Below are 18,202 nucleotides of genomic sequence, written 5' to 3'. Positions count from 1 at the left end.
GCTCAGTAGTTGTGGATCACGGGCCTAGTTGCTCCGCGGCATGTGGGATCTTCCCAGACCAGGGCTCAAACCCGTGTCCCCTGAATTGGCAGGCGGATTCTCAACCACTGCGCCACCAGGGAAGCCCTACATTAATTATTTTAAAAAAGAAAAAATGATGGACACTCAAGTGAGTTCTCCATGCTCAAGCTCCTCTGTGAGGGACACTGCCCAGGTGCAGTGCAAATCATTAAACATATGGGGAGGATGTTCTTTTAAAAAGCAAATATCATCTGGGTAAGCACCTGCCTTAGCCTACAGTGTGATGCAGTAGATAGAAACACAAAGGCATTCCCTCTGAAAAACATGCTGTGCAAGGAACAGAGCTGAGAAATCCTTTATAAACCACCTTCTTCCTTCTCAGCACCTTTAAAACAGTTGACTGAATACCCGCCTGAACTGATGTTGACAAGCATATTTTTTTTTTCTTACGGGTTCCTGAATGTCAGCAGGCCTCTGGCTTTATGCTGGGAAAAAATTCCACATTCACTGCAGAATGTATATGTCCATTCCTCTGACAGCTATTTCATCCAAATTGTGTTGTTCTCTCCACTTTACCTTACTTTAACCTGAGTGATGAAGTATAATTTTTTTATCCCTGTCTGTTGGTGAAATATCAAGAGGAAAACGGAACACTCTGCTACTATCTTCCACTTGCTCAAATATCCTCTTGTGGTCTTGTTATATGTCCTAGGGGGTAGTAAAGGAGGTGACTGAGAGGTGAGGCAGGCAGTGACTCTACTTGCCCTGTGTAGGTATCAATCCAATGGGCAGGGATTACAGATGCACGACTCCCTCTGAGATTAGATTCATTTCCCTGATTATTTGGCCAAAGACTTCCAAACTTCACAGAAATGAGGTGTCTGCACAGCAAGAAGCAGATGCAGCCAGTCTCAACAGTAATTCCCTTGGCGCCCAGAATTTCTGCTGGGATTCTGGTGATTCTGCCCTTCTGTGATTGGGCGGATCACACTGGATCGGAGCAGCTAGGCTGTCCCAGTGCTACAGCCTCTTTATCCTCGGAGCCTGAAGCAACAATCTATGCCCTTAATAGGAAATATGTGCAGACATCCAAGACCTTCCTGGTTCTCAGGCTGAACTCTGTGTCAACAAGAACAAATCTTTGGAACAAAGAGGGTGCCCAAGTATCCATCCCTGTGCACTAATTCTGTCTCCAGCTTTAAAGCATCCAGAAAGGCCCATCTCCACAGTCTCCTCCCTGATTCTGACCTAATAACCTTGTGTCTGGAGTGATTCTGATTTTAGTCCAAGGGCCATGATCCCAAATCCACTTTACTGTAGCTTCCTGAGCCACTTTAATGTTCTTAGGCCAGTAACTAATAATCTGGTGAAATGATCTAATAAGTTTATACCACAACTCTGTGTAGGAAAGAGTGAGAAAACACTGACCTTCATGTTTGCTAATTGTTCCACCATCAATTGAACAAACATTTAGTGAGGAGAATTAGTCATCATTAAAGATGATGTGCTAAAGACGATGAAGAAATAAACAAGACAGTCCTTGCCAAGTTGCATATATTCTTATACAGAGAAGAAAATTTATAGCAATTGTACGTAGTAACATGTGCTACAGAGAAGGAACACAAAGCATGGTGTGCAGACACCAAGGTCCGGGTACAGAGGGGCTAAGAGTAGAGGTGGGAGATGTGGGAGGAGTTTGATGCAGTACATAGAGTTGGAGGAGCTTCCAGAGAGGAATTAGGCTTAACTTGTGTGGCGTCAGAGGTCTGGAGGAGACGAGTGGTAAAATTAGAGAATACTATTAGGACTGAGGGGACTTGAACCATCTAACCAGTGTTTCTTAGCCTCGGCATTGCTGTCACTTAGGACTGATAATTATTTTCTGACGGGAGCTGTCCTGTGCCTGTAGGATGTCCAGCAGCATCCCTGGCCTCTACCTACTAGATGCCAGTCTCACTTACCCTCCCTCCACCATCAGAAATGTCTCTATACATTGCCAACTGTCCCTGGGAGGTGGGGGTGAAATCATCCCTGGTTGAGAAGCACCGGTCTCAACCAATACCCTCATTTTACTAATGTGAAAACGGCAACCCAGTTAAGTATAAATGATTTGCCCAGCTAGTTAGTGGGAGAGACAAAAATAAAACCCAGGCTTCTGATCCTATTCAGCCTCCTTTGTATAACATCAGAAGGTGCTTCAAGGACCTTTCAGATCTAAGTTTTTCCTCTTCCTCCAGCCATATTGTTGTTAGGGATCTGACTGATGCTGTGTGTGTGAACAGGGGTAGCCAGAGTCCTGAGCTCGGCCTCAGCACTGGCATGACACCTTAGCATGCCACTGGGTTTTGGTTTTTTAATTTTATTGAAGTATAGTTGATTTATAATGTTATGTTAATTTCTTCTATATAGCAAAGTGATTCAGTTATACATATATATTCTTTTTCATATTCTTTTCCATTATGGTTTATCACAGGATATTGAATATAGTTCCCTGTGCTATACAGTAGGACCTTGTTGTTTATCCATCCTATATATACTAGTTCCTAGCATGCCATTTGTGACTATGGCAGCAAAGAGTCACTCATAAAAAGCAGGACCTATTTAAGTTGTTGGGAAATTATCTGAACAAGTAGTTATTGTTTCCCAAGTGACTTTGACCATTCTTAGCCACATCCCTTAATAACTGCTACAACTTAAGCCAACTGACAGTGTAAAATACCAGAAAAGCCCCACATGCATGCTTCTGAGTGCAGTGCAACGCTCCATCTTTGCATTTTCTGGGGCGCCCTTTGCAGATCTCTGGTCTTCATCATCTGTAACTGGTCCTCAAAACACTGAACCTGCCCCCTATGACTACAGTGATCTGAACGTGGTCTCCATCCTAACCTCTGAAGTCTAGAAAGCTGGACTCATAACACTATAGTCTCCCAAGCATAACTAAAAGAGAAGAAAAGGCTACAGAAGAGGTACTAGACAACATCGTCTTCAATCCTCCTTTTCACAGTTAGGCAATCCTAGTTCTACCTAACAAGGAAAGTAGACATAATGCTCACTTGGGTTCTTCATTTTTTCAGAGTGAATAAAGGCCTTTGAATTTTTCCCATTGTGAGGAAATTATTTTCAGTATGGTGCAAACTCATAAGGGTAAGAAAGAGGAAACGGGATCAAATGTTTATAAGAAAAGAGGACCACAAGGTATATTCATTCATTCATGCAATAAATATTACTGCCTATTTGTTAGGCATTGTTCCAAGCCTCAGGGGTACAATAGTGAACAAAGTTCCTGCCTTCATGGAGCTTATATCCTAGCGTGAAGTGACAAACAATGAATAAATAATAAATAGCAGAAGTGCTATGTGGGTGAATATATATCAAGGTAAGCAATAGAGAATGAGGGAGGAGTACTATTTTAGGTGGGAAGATCAGTAAGGACATGAATGTGAATAAAAATGTGAATATTCACTCCAGTCTAATATTTGGTTTGCTCCCACATAACCTCGTTTGGGAGTGTATGTGCTTGATCAAGTCCCACTACCACCAATGATTATCAAGCCTTTATTTAAATTGATACCATTAGTGTAAAGATTACTATCTCTTTTTGGTGGTCCATTCTGTTTCTGTGTGCTCTACATTGAGGAGATTATCTTAATAAGAAAAAATCCGACCCCAGCAACTTCCATCCAAAGTATAGGACTAAAATTTGGCACCCCAAATGAACCGAATACTTCTTTCTCTTGTGGTACTCAGTGGTAAGATATTGACTCCTAGCTCCAATCCGGACACTGACCAAAAGCTCTTCAGGGAGCCAGATGAAAGGAGACAGTTTTATTTTATCCCATGACACTAAATTTTAACTTCAAGTCACAGAGTCAAACTAGAATTTGATAGCTGATGTAGAATTAAGTAAGTTAAAGAGAGAAAAGTATCATTTTCTTTTCCTAATCAATGTTCACTTGAGAATTTTGCTTTGCAAGTGTCCTCTGGGCTGCTGGGAGAATAGAGGGGAGGATGGATGCCTTTAATTCAGTGACAGTTTGGGAGGCGGCCACCCTCAGGCTCAAGGCTAGAAAGAATTATGGATAATCAGTCTGCATCCTCTGAAGTGGTCTCAGGGGACAGAAACCAAGATGGGTAGGGATGGAGCTGCCTACCAGACAGCTGGTTTCGATCACTGCGTATGAGATACAGGCTGAGATAGGGGCCACTTCCTGTTCGAGAAGGAACAGCAAAAACGAAAGCTGGCTCATAATCAAGATATCATCCAAATGGCAACTTTCACTGCAGTCACAGATCCCAGTTAAGGCGTGAAACCTGAACCTCCCTGTGGGTCCTTTCACACAGCATCTCTATCTGAGCTCATCGCCCTCCTAGTCTATTGCAATCTGGGATGACCCAGGGACCTGGGCAAAAACCAAAAATGCAAAACATGCTTCCCAAAATTGCCAGGCAGAGGAACACAACCAGCCACATGATCCTAAGAGGTGCCCAGGCCTAAGGGATTTCTTGAGTGACTCTACATTGCCAGATATAGCTGGATGTAAGTTTATCTGTATGTGTAAGATTTATCATATACATATATATAGTCATATAAAATTATGTAAGATGGTGTAAGATTTCCATTTATTTCCTGTTGCTCTGACTTGGAGAGCTGCATTCATGAGGGAGAGATAATATTTTTAACATATAACTCATTCCCAGATGCATAGGTCTAATTTACCCAAACCCCAATTTTTAAAAAATTAGTAGCATGTACATTCAGAAAACAAAAAATATCTGAAAGTGCTACTGTTGTAATAATACATTTAATTCAAAGAATGCCAGTTGTATGCATGTCCCTATAATCTAAGTACAGTGAAAGACTATTGGGTTCTAATGTGAGAGAACAAGTGTTAATTGTGTCGTGAAAATTTCTTTATGTCCTGTTAAATAAATATAATGCAATCATGAATATATCTGAGAACTTGGATTAGAGGCAGGGGGGAGTTATTGTATAGAATTTTCTCTATGAACCCAAAAGCATAGGAGGTCTGAAGCCATGAAAGTTAAAAATAATTATGCCATTGTTTTAGATAACCTGGGCCGAAGAAGACAGTTGGGAGAGGAAAGCTAAGGGTGGGTCTGGAGACAGAGGCCACCTCCCACCAGCCAGAGTACAGAGCTAGGCTCCTCTGTCCCTTCCTTTTCTGGCTTTACTGCCATCAGACATCTTCTCCGCTTTATTTGCTCTGATGCCCCTTCTCCCCATTCTTTTCCTTCTTCTGAACATGGGATTTCCTGACTTCAAATTTCTCCTGCTTCAAGCCACCTGGCACGTGGGATAGTAACATCCAGCCTGTGTGTTGGTGAAAAGAAGAAAGGGGGGAAGGGAAGGGGAAGAAAGAAAGGTGGGAAAGACTAGCTGATGAGAGATGGTGGGTAAAGCATCTGGTCACTTTCATGCAGCAGGACTCTTGGGCAAATTGCCGCGTGCGCCCAGGAGCCTCTCCTTCCATTCTCATCTGTGAGTTTTCTCAGAAAGCAAAAGATTATAAAATCATTCCACCTTGTTAAGAAACACCAACAGACCATATTCTGAACTATTTAGTATCTACGCCATTGCTCTACAACATCATAAAGCGTGCGGGTCATTCAATCATGTCAGGGTGTCTCTGCGGTAGCCTACGCCTGCATCTACCATTGGAGGGGATGCTGGTCTGAGGATTCTGCCTTCAACTGTAGTTTCCCTGGCTTTAGGAGAAATTATGGTGACACAATATTCCAGAAACTTACCAACTTGGAAAACAGAAGATTCCAGGTTTTCCCATTTCTGAGTTTTTAATCAACCAAAAACAAGAGGCAGTGTTAGCAGCTCAAGGTTCAAGGCTACTCTATTACTAACCAGCTGCTTAATCTTGGACAGTCACTTTACCCCTCTGGTCCTCACCATCCTCCTCTGTAAAACAACTTCTGGCACAAATGTCTATTTTTTCAACATTTCTTATAGTAAATGAAAACCAAAGTTCTGAGTTGACTATTACAAATCGTTCTTAGTGGATGAACGGATTTGTAAAACACCATATGTTCTAGATCTGCCCATTCTGTTTCTGTAATAAACATGTAAGTGTGAGTTGCTTAGTTAAATAAAAGTGTATTTTCTCATTGCAGATAAGTGAGATTTACCAGTCCCTGGATGAAACGCTTGGAAAGTCTTTAAATGCCAGAGTTGACTGCCATTTCAAAGAAAAGAAAATAGATGGTTTTGAAAAGTTCATGCTGTTTCTTCATTGAATTTTAGGTGAGTGAGTCTGAGACAAGAAATTTAAGATGGACATTGAACTATTTCCCCTTAAAGTGTTTCTCTTCCTTGCATGAAAAGAAAATGGGGTTCAATATAACCAGCATTTTATACTTTTAATGAGGTGCCACATAGTGAAAGACTTAGTTTCTGTGCCTTTTGTTTATTTGTTTTTATTATCAGAAACCATCTTGAATGATGAGGTGTAAGATACAGAGATGACCTTGACATCTCTTGCTGATTTCTATTAAGCAGATGCGGTAATGCTTCATTCTATTCTACAGGTCATCAAGTTTTTAAATATATAACAGTATTTAGTATCAAAGTAATAAGCCAAAATGAGCTAAGACCATGTTTTAATGACATAAGTTAGAGAAAAATGTAATGGTGATAATGACAGTTTAATCATTACGGGTCTGGGTGTGAGATAAGGCTAACATTTCAGAGGCTGCCCACCGGGAGATCTCATATTGCTTAATTTAAGGTAGGGCATGCTTTAGGTTAGGTGTGGTTTTCAAACTGCTGTGCACAATTAAGCACGCACATGTGCTCACACACTAAGCTTTGTTTTCCTGATCATGAGATAGATGGATATATATTTTTTTACATCACCAGACGTAATTACCCTTCCATGCTACCAAAGACATGAGCGTACAAATAGGTGCTTTACTATTAGTCTGCAATATGGCACTGTCATTTCTCAGCAGAACAGAGAGGAATAGAGGAATTGAGTGGTGGTCTTATTGAGGAAATTGTGTGGCTTTTTCCACCTCCTCCTGAGTCCTGTTTTCAAAGTGTGGCTTTATTATCTACTTTAACGAATGGTGATTTCCAGAACATCAGAATGTACCTCTGTTCACAATTCTGAATAAAACAATGCAACTGACAGAGCATTGACCACTGTCTAAATCTAATCCAAAAAGACAATGATGACTCCTTTCTACCTTTTATTAACTTCAAAGTGAAGGTGGATTATGTCTCATCATCTTAAGTGTGTGTAAATTTGGTTTATTGAGGTCATATGTGGAACTAAAATGGTGATTTCATTTATTTACAAGATACTTGTTGAATGTAATTCCCAGGAGCTAAACTTAATGCCCTTTAAAAATACCAGTAAATCAATTTGCCTAGTGTAACATTGCTCCAGAGGAGAAAATGAAAATGGAAAACTTATTTTCTTAACTTACTTAACTCTCAGCTTTCCACTGTGCCGGTCTGTGCCTGTTTTCAACTTCACGTCCACTCCTTGCCCTGCTCCTATTCTGCTGATTCCTTGGGGGCTGACCCCTAGAGGCTGGGTTTTCCAGCCCCCAGACCCACCCCCTGTTGCCTCTAGCTTCCCCCAGTGACCTTGAACTCTGAGCTCCAGTAATGTCACCTCTTCCCTCTGGCCCTTGAGACTTGTGGGTAGTGGTGTCTGTGGCTTCCTGCTGGTACTAACCTCCAGGTTGATTTGCTATCCTCAATTTAGCTTCTCAATTCTTCCATCATCTGTATAACCATTTTCCTGTATTAAATTCCATCTGTTTTAAATATTTAGACTGTTTTCTCTTTTCTTGGTTAGATCCTAACTGACCTATCAGTGCTTCATTAATTTCTCCCAAAATTATTGGAAGAAAAGTGAACAGGGATTACTTGCTTCTCCCAAGGAAAATAAATGATTCTCAGGAAAGAAAATTTTAAGTTAAATGTAAAGCTGGATACTTTTACACTGAAAAAAACTAACCTAATATATTTAAAGCCATATTCTAAGCTATACAATTTTGCAGCATTAACTTGTTAGTGTTAACAGAGCCTTTGTCAATATTCCCATTTTGCGTATCAAATTAATGGGAAGATTTTTTAAATTCTCAGATATACACCAAATATGAGTTTTACTTTTCTAATATTCGCATTTCACAACCTTCTGTACGCCCAATATAAGAACTTCATAGGGCATCAGTCTCATTCCTACATTCACATTTAAATCTCAGGCTTCAGATTTATTTTATTATGGATCTGATCACTGTCTTTCAGTAATGGTTGCTTGCTATTTGAAGATCCCTTATGGTCTGAACATTTCCCATGTCCCTTAATAAAAACTGAATATTTTGGAAAGCAAAGTGATGAGGATGCCAAAGCCTGCCTTTTTTGACAGGTAAACAATTCATCGCTGCCCCACAATCGCACTCACTCTAAAGGGCTTCCTGGATATTAAAGAGGCTTTGTACTTAATCATTTTGGCACTTCACTTGGTTATTTTAAACGCAAGTGCCTCGCTATTTTCATTTCCTTCTCATTTATTTATGTAGACATTTTCCTTTTCAATCTTTTCTCAGAGGTCATGATGACTGCTCATCTGTCCATTTTAATGTATTGTGGGTACACTCACAAGGACGTGGTGTCCCTCCTACCAACAAATTTTCATCTGTTCAACCAATGTCAATGTTAAACCTGCAATGCCTAACTGAGAATCCTTTTAGACAATGTGAAAATGAGGCCATGAGCAGAATTTCTTGGACCCCTTCATAACCTAAAATTGGGAGACACAGGGATGTGTAGCTTAATGGTATGGTTTAAAATGCAGTATATAACTGGTGTTCTCACATCTTCCTTAGTTTGCTACAACACCGAAAATTCTAATCATTCACATTTCTCTCTAGTTTATGGAAATGAGGCTTTATAAAGTCATATTCAGAAAAAATAGTCTTGGGAAGAGAAATACACCCATTAATAATGCATACTACATTACACATAAGTCAAATGAATTAGCAAGGAAGAAACTCCTGAGACAGTGATGCAAACACTCAGCTTCTGAGAGTTTGGTACACATAAGTGGGCAGAGACTACTGAAATCATCTCACTAACTTCGTAATACTGCCTGGGGGGTCAAAGGGAACACCCATCATAAAAGATAACTCAGGCTGAACATACCTTAATGTCATATTGGAGGAGGGGGTAGGAGAAGTGGAATTATTAGTCCTGAAACTAATGAGCAACATTATGAATAGGTATTTTAAATCACTGGTGCCCAAAGAGTTGTAGAAAGTGCTTTAACCAAGATACAGTCGTAGTACTTCTGCTGCACCACAGAATACGATGTTGGAAAAATCAAGTGCTATCCATCTGTTAAGAGAAATCATCTGTTATCCTCATCTTTGTGTTACCAAGTCCAAGCTCTTAACTGTTCACTGCACAACAGGCCAATAAATTGAAAGACAAGTTATTGGGACAAGGAATAATGACTTTATTTGGAAAGCTGGCAGACCAAGAAGATGGTGGACTCGTGTCCCAAAGAACTGTCTTGCCTGAGTTAGAATTCAGGCTTCTTTTATACTAAAAGGGGAGGCAGTAAAGTCAAACATTTCCTGGTTCTGGTCAGCCAGATGTGTTAATTTCTTCCTCCCTGCAGTCATTCACAGGTGGGCCTAGTCAGGATGTTTCCTGTGAGCTAAACAAAGGTATCTTAGCTTAACACTCATTACCTGGGAAGAAGGGTTCCCAGAAATGGGCCATTATGTATAATTTAAGCTTATAGATAGCATCCTTTTAGTGATTAACTTGTAATAGTATACAAAAGTTCTGCCCTACTATATTTGCATCCTTGGAAACAAGCACGGTGCTTGGCACACTGTACATAATTTCTAAACAAACAATTGGTGAATAAGGACATACGCACAAAGCAATTGCTGGTTAATGCTTACTGAGTTCCTACTTTATACCAAACACTGTTTTGTATGAACATATACTTCATTTCATGTTTAAACAAATCTATAAGTAATATTATCTCTCCTTTTTTAAAGATGAGGAAAGTAGGGCCCCGGAAGGTTAAATAACCTGCCTGAGGTTCAGTAAATTGGGGTGAAAATTCAAATCCAGGCAGTCTGGCTTAGAGCCTGAGCACTTAATTATTATGCTGCACTGTCTCTTGTGTAATATAGTCATCAAGTAACTTTAAAACACAGAAGCAACATTGTTTATTATCTTAAAATGTATGTCATTCTAGAATAAACCTGTATTAAGAAATCTTGCTCAAATCTCTAACAGCCTCACTTTGAACACAAATTCCCTCTTTTCAGTGTTCCTAATCTCCTTTCCTTTTAAAACATGACTGCCTAAATCAACTTCCTAATTGACATTCAGATCTCATCATTTCCATTCTTTCTTTAATGGTTTGTCCTGATGTTAATATTTTAAAATCCTATTGCTCTTTCATGCCATTTGCTTAATGGAAAACTGTATAATCTTGAGCAGCAAGTTACTTAAGCTCTCTGAGCTTCACATTCCCCACCTGAAAAGATATATCTAATTTGTTGTGAAGACTAGAAAATAATATCCATAAAACAACAAAGTACAGTTCCTGGTATGTAATAGGTACCCAGCAGAACAGCAGCTGATCTAGTTAACCTCACCCACTTCAATCTTGAACCCAGTGTTGGCTGCCCCATCAACTGCAAAGCAAAATCTGCCTCCTGTATTCCTTAGCATGTCATAATAGAAGCACAACAGACCCCTTGAGTCTCAGCACCTGCCTTTGTTCCTCATCAGTTGACCTGTGCTAACATGGGGATGATCTGCCTTCTCTGAGCCATGCTCTTTGTGCCTTCACTTTTGCTCATGCTGGCTCTTCTGCCCAGACGTTCCTCGCATCCATACCCCCCTCCAAATCCCCCCTCACTCACAAGCACACATGCACTCTTCAGAGACTTGGAATATCTTAGTCATCTTTCAAGATCCACCACCTCTATTGCTATTATGGGTTCAGTGAAGTCATTGATGAACTCCTCCTGGCTCAACAGTTATCAGTCCTATCTCTGAATTCACATAGCCCTTTGGGCCATTTCTAGGAGATCAGCTCCTATTGTAGACAAGAGAAAGAAAAGCCATCTCATTCAGTCACTCACAGTCTCATGTAATTCCTCATGTTATCTGTCCATCTTCCCTTTGAAATTTTCGTCAAGGACAAGTACCAAGTTTTTTGGTTAGTATTTGAATCTTCTTTACCAAGCTCAGAGTAGTCCTTTTTGGTTTTGAATGAAGCATGAAGGGTCATATTTTGAGAAAAGTTTGAGTGTTTTTAGTGTGGTGAAGATTCTAATACTTCGCCCAGCCATTACAACAAAAGGGAAGCACTGCATCAGGGGAAAGGGGACCTTATAGGGAGGATCTGTACCATTCTGTGCCAAGCACCAAAACAGATGCTCCACAAACATTATCTTATTTAATTTTCATAACAACCCTTCAAATTGCCTATTATTTCCCTTCTTATTTAGACAAAAACTAGGATTCCAAGAGTTAAGGTAAATTGCTAATGTCATATTTCTGGTAAGTGGCAGGACAAGAATGTTAAGTCATATCTTTCTACTGCAGCGAACTGCCACTCTAAAAGAGCTTTCCAGTTTAATCCTATAATAAGAATATGTTTGTAACATAATGCTAGAATTTTCCATTTAAAATATTCCCTGAGGGTAAGCTGTTTATAAGTCCACAAATCTTTTTTTCATGGCAAATAAGTTTATGTTTAGGTTGATGCTAAAAATAGCACTATTTCTGTTCAACAAGAGTTTAAAAGATATAGCACCTTGTGGTTCTGACACCTATTTGTGCAAAAACCTCATTTATTAATGTGAGCATAAGCCTGGAAATGATGTCTAAAGCTGTAGACTGATAGAATTTGGGGGCTAAATGTTATGTCGAATCACCACTAGAACTGGGGACTTTTTAAGGCAAGGATTTCTCTTCCTTTTTTCTCCTTAAGAATATTTATGAAATGAATATTTATAACTAATTATGAAACGATTTGTATTGGATGCGAAATAAAAATTTCTCTAGACATAATGACACTATTAGCACTTCTTAAGAGAGTACATAAACTTGTTCTGAATTTTTTTAAATCATATGATTCAAATACCATGTATAATATAAGAATAATAACTGACATGAAATAAAACTCCAAGTTTTCAAAAAAGGAAAGACAAATATGATATCACTTATATGTGGAACCTAAAAAATGATACAAATGAACTTTATTTACAAAACAGAAATAGATTCACAGACATAGAAAACAAATTTATGGTTACCAAAGGGCAAAGGTGGGTAGGGATAAATTAGGAGTTTGGGATTAACATATACACACTACCATATATAAAATAGGTAAAGAACAAGGACGTACAGTATAGCACAGGGAACTATATTCAGTATCTTATAATAACCTATAATGGAAAAGAATCTGAAAAAGAATATATATCTACACATATATATGTATATAACTGAATCACTTTGTTGTACATCTGAAACTAGCACAACATTGTAAATCAACTATACTTCAACCAAAAAAAAAAGCAATCCTCTGACTTCATTTTAATTGCAAAAATCAGTATCCAGAGAAGGGTTCCTTCTTTTTGTGAAAAATCCTAATGATTCTTATGCCACATTTATACCTATAATGATCATTCATTTATTCATTTGTTCTTTAAATATATATTACACATCTCTTATGTTCCCTGACCCTGCGCTAGGAACCTGGTAGCCAGAGACAAATAAGGTATAATTCTTCCGAGTGATATTCTAGTTAGACTTGCCACAGATAATGTCTTAGCACTGTAGAATTTCAGCATCATAGGGGATATTTTAGATTGTCTAACCTAGACCCCTGTTCTTGTCCGTTCAGGCTACAATAACATAATACCAGAGACTATGTAGTTTATAAAAGATGGAAATTTATTTCTCACAGTTCTGCAGTCTGAGAACTACAAGATCAAGACACCAGCACGGTCAAGTTCTGGTGAGGGCCTATTTCCTGCTTCATAGCAGGTGTTTTGTCTCCTGTCCTTATATGCAAAAGGGGCTTAGGAGCTCTGTTAGGCCTTTTTTATAAAAGCACTAATCTCATTCACGAGTGCCCCACCCTTATGACCTAATCACCTCCTGAAGTCCCCACATCTAATACCATCACATTGGGCATTAGGATTTCAACATATGAATTTTGGGGGGGACACAAACATTCAGACCACAGCAACCCCTTAATTTTACATTGAGGAAGTTGAGACCCAGAAAAGTTAAGTAATACCCCCAATATCAGCAGCAAAGCCACACCTAGGACCTATCTGAGTCTCTTACCACCTAGCTGCTCTCCTCCATGAAACAAACAGGCCAATATTCCTATATTCTTGATTTTATTTTCCCCCAAGAGAAGTTTCCACATGTAAGGAGAGGACTGAGGAAATAAGCTTGATTTGGGTTTTATTTATAATACATAGAAGTAGGGTTACTATTCATCAAGGACTTACTGAGAATTAACTAAATATCAGGAGCTTTGCTAGGTGCTGGACATCTGGCTAAGCAAAACCAGAAATGTCTTCCTGGCCCACATCTTGCTTACTATCTTGTGTGCATGTGTGTGAAACCGCAGCATAAAAACCCTAAATTGCCCTTCAATGGGAATCTCAAAACAGTCCAACTGATGGCAGGCATAATGTGATGCCAAAAAATGGCAACTAAAGTGATTGTAACATATTCACTGTAAAATAATGCAGTCCATAAGTACATTATATATAAAAACAAAAAGATACTTGTCTGTGTCTTTGGCTTACTGCTGTTATATGGATAACTTAACATTCCAGAAGTGAAAAATAAGTTTTTAAAAATACGAGCATATGTGCTGTGCTGATCTTTGAATAATATAAATATGTAATATCTTAGAAAAAATAAGAATTCTATTCGCATTTCCAGATTATGTCCCTGCCTATTGGGTTATCTTTTGTTGGTTGATTTTCCCAGAAGTTTGCAGAATGCTATTTATCTTCACATAAGTATGATTTGAAAAATTGTGATCATCACAAGAATGGATGGAACAATGTTTTCCTGTCAAAAAACTAAGGATTATGATGTTTACAAAAGTTAATAACAATGTGCTTTAATGCTAGTATATTCTTATGAGTGACTGTTTATTGTTTTAGCTTGCATTTTAATCAATTGATTTTTTTGTAACTTTCAAAATCTGACTTTAAAATCTGTACAGCGTTTATTTTAGCAAAATCTTAAACTGTGAATCTGATAGTTCCAAATCATCAAAGCAGTTGAATAAGGTAGTTCTCTATTCTGTCAATTCCTAACAATTCTGTAACCATGAGCTAGAAATTTTACTGTTTATGTATCTAATATGCTTTCAGACTCAGATAAACACTTGCCATAATCTTTCTTCCAATTCTAGGTGCATAGATAAGTAAGGTGGCTGTCTTTTTCTAAAAACATGTTTTTATCATTATACCATTCCTTCCTAATATATATGAACAACTCCTAGAACCACATGGTTTCCTTTCTGAAGTTGAATTTCTTCCCAGAGTGGTAGCAGCCACAAAAGGCACATAGGGGGAGAAAAAAGCCTACCACTATCCAGATAAGACTACATTCTTTTTTTTTTTTTTTTATAGAAGTGTAGTTGATTTACAATGTGTTACTCTCTGCTGTACTGCAAAGTGACTCAGTTATACACATAGATCCATTCTTTCTTATGTTCTTTTCCATTATGTTCTATCCCAGGATATTGAATATAGTTTCCTGTGCTATACAGTAGGATCTTGTTGTTTATCCATTCTAAGTGTAATAGTTTGCATCTACTAACCCCAAACTCCCAGTCCATCCCTCTCCCTTGACAACCACAAGTCTGTTCTCTAGGTCTGTGCATCTGTCTCTGTTTCATAGATAGGTTCATTTGTGCCATATTTTAGATTCCACATATAAGTGATATCATATGGTATTTGCAGACAAGACTACATTCTTACCGTTCAGCCATAGCAAATGAGCCTCTCATGACCTCAGTTCAATAGGCCCCCTGATTTAGCGACACCCCCCCCTCAATTCATATACCTCCTACACAGCCGACAATGCCACCTTGAGTAATAATAAAGCATGCCACCACCTCAAACCCTGCCACATTGCCACAATACTTTGAATTCTCTCTTGGCAAGAAACTTTTGCAGACATTAGGCACAATTATAAGATAACCCTAATAAAAACCTTCCTAGTTTCTCCTGGAGTCTCCCTTCCTACAGTACAAGGAGTGAAAGGGCCTGAGAAGCAGGGTTTGTAAACCCCTGTCCTAAACTCAGTTCTTAACCGGAATTCCTCCAGCCGATAAAAAGGACTCTTGAGATTTTCCATATCATCCAGCTCTGAGGCTGTGCTGTGTAGGGCTGTCCCCTTGTAAGCACGAAGGCTTTTCAGGAAAATAGTATTAATCCACTTTCTGAAAGATAGTAAAGGCCCTCCTCGTATTTTGTCTTACATAATAACAAAGATAATCGTCTAGTTCAGCTCATGAGTGCCTTCTCATTAAAATACTCAGATCCCTTTCATACTCACACGTAGAGGCCATGCTTAATGTATACTTACTGCAATGAGCTGCGGTTGCCTGGTAACCAGTGGAGGTGTATCCGAGAGTCTGAAGAACATGAATGAATAACTGAACCATTGACATTAGTTTCAGCTGGGTGACCCACACCTTAATTCTACACTAGCCGTCCCAGACATTTCTGATGGGCTGGTGGAACAGGAGCTTTCTCAGAAGTAGCTCATTAAATCATGAAAGTGAGAATTAGCATTTAATGTAAGGTTCCTTTCTGTGGTCTGATAGGGGTTCAGAGAATGACCATAGAAGCAAAGAGACTGGATCCCAACATCTTTGATATAGTTTTTACAGGATACAGAATGAAATGTCTACTAGGGCACACGCTCTCAAACAGCTTTTTCTGAATGCTTGTGATTCTGTTTGATCAGTTTTGGGAGGAAATTATTTCAGCATTTATTCCACTCTTTGATAATATTACCTTTTCCAAGTTGAATTTTTTTTCTTATAGTTTTTATTTTTTCACCAGCTTTCCTGAGATATGATTGACAAATAAAAATTGTATATATTTAATATACAATATGATTTTTTAAAGAGGTACAATATGCTGGTTTAATATACATATGCATTGGGAAATGCTTACCACAATCTAGTTAGTTAATACATCCATCACCTCACAGAGTTACTGTTTTTTTGTGTGTGTGGTGAGAACATTTAAGATCTACACTGTTGGAAACAGACTCACAGACATAGAGAACAGACTTATGGTTGCCAAGGGGGAGGGGGGATGAAAGAGGGGTGGGCTGGGAGTTTGGGATTAGCAGATGCAAACTATTATATATAGAACGGATAAACAACAAGATCCTACTGTATAGCACAGGGAACTATATTCAATATTCTTTGATAAACCATAATGGAAAAGAATATGAAAAAGAATGTATATATATGTATAACTGAATCACTTTGCTGAACAGCAAAAACCAACACAACATTGTAAATCAACTATACGTCAATAAAATAAATTTTTTAAAAAAGATCTACTCTGTTGGCAAATTTCAAGTATACAATACAGTATTATTAAATGCACATTAGATCTCCAGGACTTATTCCTCTTATAACTGAAAGTCCAAGTTGAATTTTTAAGGATTCATTTCTCCCCCTGTTGAAAGTCCATTGTTTTAAAAAGCAGCACAGAAGCAAGGGGAAAGTGGACTTTTAACTGTTGGTGAAATTAACCCATAAAATAAAAAATACCTGATAGATTTTGAAGAAAACACCACCAACAACTCAAAGGTCATCCACATAACACCATTCTGTTCTAACTGGGCTGCTTGCTTGTATGCCTGGGGACCCAAACCCCAGGGTAAAATACTGCCCCTTGAGTATTTTACTCAAGTAAACAGGAGAGGGGACATTCCATTTTTATGAAGACAGCAATTACTAAACAATTGAGTTGAAAGCAAAATTAGCATGAATTTTTAAGGGGAAAAATCAGACATCAAGGAAATGCTAGCGTAGGAAAGCGATTCTGCTGTCAGACCCCACCCTCAACGTCCTGCTTTTCCTTCACCTTCCCGTGCCCATGGAGAGGGAAATCTGAAGTACACCAGACAAGATACACACTTCAGTGCTTAGAAAGAAGGATGATTTTTTACTCAAATAGGAAAAATGTCACTAGTCATAACAAGGCCATTTGTGTGGACTGTGTCCTATATGTAGACAGGACAGAAAATCATCTACCTCTGTTTCTGAAGAGGTGTACAAAGACCTGCCCACCTGACTCTAAAGCAATGATTCTCAGCCAGGGGCCTGAGGGTGTGGAGGGCTATTAACATCTAGCGAGTGGAAGCCAGGATGCAGCCAAATGTGCTACAATGCTCAGAACAGTGTCTTAAAGGAAAGAATTTATCTGCCCCCAAATGTCAATAGTGCCAAGATTGAGAAATATTAAGAGCCACGGTTACTGTGTACCAGGCTCCACATTAGGTACTTTCCGTATGTTATCTATTTAATATTCACCACCATTCCACTAGCTAGGTACTAGTATCATCCTCACTTTTAGATGATGAAATTGAGGCTCAGAAGGTTAAGAAAGTTGCTCAAGGCCATGCAGTCAGCAAGGAGTGCACCCTGAATTCAAAGTAGACGAGATTCCAAAGATCTGCTCCTCTCAGCCCACTATGCTCCTCTTTTCAGAATACCTACATCAGCTGCCTTCTGTGCTCTGTGAAACTGCGTGTCCAGAGGGTCCCTATTAAAATGCATGTGTGTCATCTGGGCAGGCTGACAAGATGGTGAATCATGGCTATTCATCCATCCCCACGGTCTAGAGTGAATTGCCTGGGTGCTAGGGATGTGGACTGGACCAGAGGAGATGATGATGTTAAAAGGGGAGACAAAAGGTTCCTGAAAAAGGAAATTTCACTTTAAAAAGTCTCTCTTTGGAAGATAACTTTGGTGGGGAAGATGGGATCCCAGGACAGAACTTGGGGTATAGAAAAGGCCAACTGTGCACCGTAGATCTGACGGTATGAAATAGAGTATCTGAGGAAGCAAGCATCTCATTCTAAAGGAGATGGCAG

General features: G+C 39.0%; 1 protein-coding gene across 8 annotated transcripts in view; it reads left to right on the top strand.

Annotated features, from left to right (window-relative positions):
* DTNA (dystrobrevin alpha) overlaps positions 1–18,202 on the top strand; it is a 386,149-nt gene that overhangs the window by 169,870 nt on the left and 198,077 nt on the right. For all 8 annotated transcript variants that reach the window (XM_061170131.1, XM_061170130.1, XM_061170132.1 and 5 more), the window contains exon 2: positions 6,166–6,295. The gene's annotated coding sequence lies outside the window, so the exon portion shown is untranslated. The remainder of the gene's footprint in view (positions 1–6,165; positions 6,296–18,202) is intronic.

This window comes from Eubalaena glacialis, chromosome 15, assembly GCF_028564815.1.
Source record: "Eubalaena glacialis isolate mEubGla1 chromosome 15, mEubGla1.1.hap2.+ XY, whole genome shotgun sequence".
Taxonomy (NCBI): Eukaryota; Metazoa; Chordata; class Mammalia; order Artiodactyla; family Balaenidae; genus Eubalaena; species Eubalaena glacialis.
The sequence above is the reverse complement of the archived record's forward strand: the minus strand, read 5'-3'. Positions and strand labels throughout refer to the sequence as shown.